This window comes from Canis lupus, chromosome 19, assembly GCF_003254725.2.
Source record: "Canis lupus dingo isolate Sandy chromosome 19, ASM325472v2, whole genome shotgun sequence".
In the NCBI taxonomy this organism is placed as follows: Eukaryota; Metazoa; Chordata; class Mammalia; order Carnivora; family Canidae; genus Canis; species Canis lupus.
In genome coordinates this window covers 39,924,353-39,930,293 of record NC_064261.1, presented here as the reverse complement: position 1 = coordinate 39,930,293, position 5,941 = coordinate 39,924,353, and the positions used below count along the sequence as shown (strand labels likewise).

General features: G+C 43.2%; 1 long non-coding RNA gene across 1 annotated transcript; it reads right to left on the bottom strand.

Moving 5' to 3' along the window:
• Window positions 1–640: 640 nt before the first annotated feature.
• On the bottom strand, window positions 641–3,059 carry LOC112649900 (uncharacterized). Its single transcript, XR_003129781.3, has 3 exons — window positions 2,919–3,059; window positions 2,715–2,779; window positions 641–778 (listed from the first exon to the last, which is right to left on the bottom strand). It is a non-coding gene; the product is annotated as an uncharacterized LOC112649900 (long non-coding RNA).
• Window positions 3,060–5,941: the final 2,882 nt, after the last annotated feature.

Genomic DNA, 5,941 nt, shown 5'->3' with positions numbered 1-5,941 from the left:
ATCTTCTGCCTGTGATCAAGTGGCCGACAGCCTAAAGGGAGGGCTGAATGCCAGGGGCCCAGGCCAGGATGCTGCAAAGCACAGGACTCACTCACTCATGTTCCAAGGCCTGTGAGTCAGCAGGAGGAAGTGCAGCTGGGAGGATGGGGCGGGAACCAGACGACCACCACTCCTGGGTCCCGCCTGTCTGCCCGACCCCCACCATCTCTGGAGTCCCTTCACCCCTCCATGAACATCTACAGTGTACAGGAACCAAATCAATCTACCACAGGCAGTTGTTGGACCCCCTACTCAGAGGCCAGGACACCGGGCAAGAGCTTGAAGCCTCAGGTTGCTCATTCATTTATCCCTTCATCTCCTTTCCCAAGTCTAGGGTGTGCTCAGCACTACACAAGATGCCAGAAAGGCAGAAATGAGACATGGCCCACAAAGAACATGTGGCCCAGAGGTTGTGACTGAACAGGAAAACAGTTCACTAAGGGGATCTGGTGAGAGCAAGGAGTGTTAGCTCTTCCTGGGGGCAGGACTGGGCATCAAGAAAGGTTTTAGAGAGTGTGTTAGTTTGCTAGGGCTACCGTATCAAAATACCACAGACTAGGTGGCTTAAGCAACAGAAATGTATCTCCTTACCTTTCTGAAGGCTGGAAGTCCAAGATCAAGGTGTCAGCAAGGGATGGTTTCTCCCGAGGCCTCTCTCCTTGATCTGTGGATGGCTTCTTCTTATTGTGTCCTCTCACGTGACCTGTCCTCGGTGCATACAACTCCCCAGAATCTATATCTACAACCAAATTTCCTCTTACAAGGATGCCAGTCAGATTGGATTAGGGACCACTTTAATGGTCTCAGGGGTAGCTCAATCACCTCTGAAGAGCTTCTCTCCAAATGCAGTCACAGTCCAAGATACTGGAGACTGACATTTCAACATACAAATTTTAGGGAGACACAATCCAGCCCGTAACAGAGAGGTTGTCTTTGGGCTGTGCCTTAATAGTAGAGCCGAAACTGGCCACATGGGCCAAACAGAGAACTATTCTTGATGTCAATCAAGCCCAGCAGAGCAAAGACCCAGAAATACCAAATGCCTGTCACCTTCAAGGAGTAGCAAGAGTTGGCTACGCAAGAAAGAAGGCAAAAGTAGCCCACGCTTTAAGGATGTCGTGTGTTTTCCTGGTGGTTGTGTACGGGAAGGGGGATGGTGGGCAAGAGTTCAGGCTCTGAATGTCCTCATGTGCAGACTGAGTATTGTGTGGACTAAATCAAAGTTTGTTAGACTCGGAGTGTTTATAATAATTAATCATCACTATTATAAGTGGTTCTCCTTTTTGGTACTCCTTTATGTCCTTTGGTGACTATATATTAGGTTTTTTTTTTTTTTTTTTAATGAAAAAGTAAGATGGTCAAGAGGTAGCCGATGCTGGGAAAGTCAGAAGAGTGAGAAAAATCTACTCCGTGTAGCAAATCTACTCTAGTCATCAAGTGTTTGCTGGGTGTAGTTGTCTGCTCAGTGCTGTCTGGAGGGGAGAAATCTAACGCAGGCTCTTGTAGCAGAGCTGACAACTCATCTGGGAATGTTCCTTCGGAGGATGAGCCCACCCGCAGGAAGCTGGCAGGGGTGCTGTGGTTTGTAATCGCAGCCCTTACCCCTCTAACCCCCGAAGGCACCAGACTCAGAACTGGTAGCTAAATCAAAGCTCCAGGGACAGAGATGACTTAAAGACCTCCCAGAAAGTGGCTAAAAGCCCTGAAGGATGTTTTTCACATAAGCTCTCTTGAGAAGGGCTTAGGGCTCACCCTCAGATTTCCTTGAAACTGTAACTGAAAGAAAGCTTGGAAAATCTGAACGCTCCAGTCTCTGAGAGGGAAGTGTACAGAGCAGGGAGCCGGGAGCCAGAAGAACAAGCCCGAGTTCTGACTCTGCCTTTACTAAGCTATGCAGTTTTGGTGGAATCACTAGTCCGGGAATCTTTGAGTGGTCAGTTCCTTCATCTCTAAAATCAAGAGCAAATTACCACCTACCCCCACCTGCCGTAGGACTGGGTAACTGTTGGGATCAGATGGGGGAACTGAAGAGACAGTGCTCTGAAACTGCACAATTCCGCATATCCTGAGCCATCGACAGAAGGATGAGACCACTAGGCTTCCAGAGTGGGTGTAAAGGGACATCTCCGTAGTTCCCAACCTGGGTGTACACTGAAAACATCTGGTTGCTGGTAAGAACTAGCTACACCTGGGCTCTCCAAGATGTTTCCCAGGTGATACCAGTGTGCAGCGAGGGTACAAAACACAGCTTATTTGATTGATTAGGTCATTTTACTCCTTCAGCAAAACCCATCGTCCACAGCTGTGATGGTAGAAAAAAAATCTCTCCTAAACCACTTCCTGGGGTGCCTGGGTGGCTTAGTCCGTTAAGCTTCAAACTCTTGATTTTGGCTCAGGTCATGAGCTCAGGCTCCTGGGATCCAGCCCCTGAGTGCTGGGGGATGGGGCCTCTGCATGCTCAGCAGGGAGGCAGCTTGGGAGATTCCCTCTTTCTCTTCACCCCCTTCTTGTTCTCGCTCTCTCTCAAGTAAATACATCTTTAAAAATAAATAAATAAAATGTTTCCTGAGCAGAGTTAAATCCTCACACCTAATCACTAAAGACTCTGGTTCTCAAAACATAATATGCAAGAGGATCCCATGTGTTACTCGTTAAAGAAGAGGCCAGAAACTCACCTCTATGGAGATTCTAATCCATTCAGTCTGATAACGGGCTCGGGAAATCTGCATTTTAGTCACATCTGGTGTAAAGAGAATCCATTGGACCCAAAAGAAAAAAGAATTAACTTCTTAACCTTGCCCTCATACTAAAACAACAAGTAATCTTAGCCTTCTGACAACAATAATAACCACAATAGCTACTGTTTATTGAATACATACCTCATACCAGGGTCTTAGGTACAAGTATCTGGAATCTTCTTAAGAGCGATGAGGTAGTATTCCAAGTTTGCAAACGTGCACCCAATACTCCTCCCTCTGGGAAGAGTTCTTCTCCTCCCACTTTGTGTTAAGGAACTGCACTTTCCCCATTTCACGTGACTGTAGTGGAACTGCCCATCAAACTGCCCAGTACCACCCCTTGGGGGAGAGGAAGAGGCCCAGAGGGCATGCGACTCCATCCCAACCAATCAGGTTCCTCCTTCTGGGCCTCTGACTTGAGTGGGGACAGATTGGGGCCCAGGGCAGGTGTGTCCTGCTTTCCCTGGGCTGAGGCCCTGAGCCAGCTGTTCCCAAGATTTGATGGTTTAGCTTTCTCTTCCATTTCATGAGCTATTCAGTAATCTTCCTGTAAATATTTTTTTGGCTTAAGTTAATCAAAGTTGGTTTCATTTATTACAACAAAAAAATTAATGAAATATTCATTTTACAGATTAAGAAGCTGAAGCTCAGAGGAATTCAATAACCGAGTCAAGGATCCCACGTACAGGAGACAGCAAAGCAGGACGTACCACTGGGCCTCTCTGGCTTCACAATACCTGACGTTATTTCATTTCCCCTGAAATTCATTCTCCTGAGAACTCCAAAGGGTCAGAGGAGGAAGAAGAGAAAGTGCACTTTCAAAACATATATGTTCTTTGAAAAATATGAAGAGAAATTTAAAGGTTACTACAAACTCCCACACTCATCCCTCTGTAGGTTTAAAACCTCCCAGAGACAATTATTAATTTAATTATCCATTTCTATTAAATGTCTCAAGGGTATAACCAGCAACTCTCTTATTAAATTATATATTACAATACAACACATGGCTGAGTAAAAAAGGCATAAAAAGCAAACAGTGGTTCAAGTTGGGAAAATGCCAAAGAAAAACATTCCAACAAAGTAATAATTAAGACCAGAATTCACCACCACTTCAGCTGAGTTTGTTTTATTTTATTAAGTTATTGACTTCTTAAATTCATGGATTCTAGATTATGATCCTGAAATCAGAAAACAGAGGCTACACTGTGACCAAAAGTGTGACCAAGTCATCCTTCCAAACATTAAACCTTCCAGCTCTGGTTCCCATAACAAATGGCTTCTCTTGCTTCCTCTTTCCAGCCATACACATGAGACTATCTATCAAGAGAAAAAATATCTGTATTAGTCAGTAATATGACTGTTGTTCTGCTGGTCACTGCAGCCCAAAGCCAAGACCAAACAGACATTTGTCACTACATGGAAATTAATTTTGCAGAATTTACTTTTAATATATACATCAGCCCTATTCACTGAGTGTTGACTGTCTCAAATACACCTCATTGAAGAATTCTAGGAAGCCTTCTTTTGCCGAACATACCCAATGTATGCCCCATAACCAGTGCCCCTAAATGATAAGCACTTGAGTAGCTTTCACACGCCGCTTCACTGCACTTCTATGCAGTACCAGGTATCAGTGTATGGCAAACCATTTATTCCCCTCAGGGAATTCAGTCTAAAAATATAATCAACAAAAAATTTAAAAATGAAAAATTAATAAAAATATGATCACCAATGTATGCAAATATTTAAGTCCTAAGTCTATTAATCATAGCATTGTTTACAAGAAGAAAAAAATGGAAACAATTCAAATGTCCAATGATTAATTAAATATGTTATGGCATAACCATTGTAAAAAGCCCATTATAAATAAGTGTTCATGAGAAAAATGTTCATGGAATGCATTCATGATTGTTAAATGGAAAAACTCATAGAACAGTAAGTCCAATGTGATTCTTTTTTTGTGTATATATATATACAAATATATATGAAATATTTTCCAAAAAAAGATTAGAAGGATATTCACCAGAATAAAGGACAGTTATTCCTGAGAACTATAATTGTAAATTTATTTTAAGATTTTATTTATTTTTTTGAGAGAGAGAGATCACGAGTAGGGGAGAGTGGCAGAGGGAGAGAGAGGAGCAGACTCTCCACTGAGCAGGGAGCTCAATCTCAGGACTCCAGGGTCATGACCTGAGCCGAAGGCAGATACTTAACTGAGTGAGCCACCCACGTGTCCCTATAAATTTTTTTTTATTTTCTTATAGTCCATATCCCTCAAATTTTAAGGAGCATTTTTTTAAAACAAACTATTGGGTTGGCCACAGAATGGTCAAGCTGTTAGGTTTGCTTTCCCAGTCAGATCTTAGTTGGCAGCTAATAGTATCCCACAGGACTGGACTTTCAGATCGTTAGCTGCATGCTATCTGGGAGGCCATTCAGATGATTCCAGGTATTGTCATGTACAAAACTGTCAAGAAAGAGTCCAAATAGAGAAGTAAATTCAAAGGATTAAGAAATAGAAGGGAAGAAAAAGGTAAATAGATTGCCATCAACATAAAATGTAACTGGTGATTTGTGCAGCTTTACCAACAGATGATTTGCAAAGCTTTACCAACTTACTTTCAAAAATAAGGGAAATAGCCTTATGCAGGTACAATTCCTTGAAGAGGTCAAGTCTAAAGTCAGTGTGTAAGAACTACTGCCACTCTAGTAGCCTAAAGCAAGTCTAACAGAAATGTAATAATTATCTATCTCCCTCCAGCTTCAAACTCATTCTCAACTCCATTACCAGGCAACCAAAAGCAGGATGTTATTTGGAAAGACGTGGAGGGGCAGCCCAGGTGGCTCAGCGGTTTAGCGCCGCCTTCAGCCCAGGATGTGATCCTGGGGTCCTGGGATGGAGTCCCACGTTGGGCTCCCTGCATAGAGCCTGCTTCTCCCTCTGCCTATGTCTCTGCCTCTGTGTGTGTGTGTCTCTTGTGAATGAATGAATGAATGAATGAATGAATAAATAAATAAATAAAATCTTTGAAAGATGTGGAAAATTAACTTCCTCTCTAACCTAGTTCAGAGTATAGCGATCACTTTGGCCACCATCTTGGTTTTGACCCAACCTCCCAAAACATCCCACAGAGAAGGCTCCCATTGTCTCTGACTGC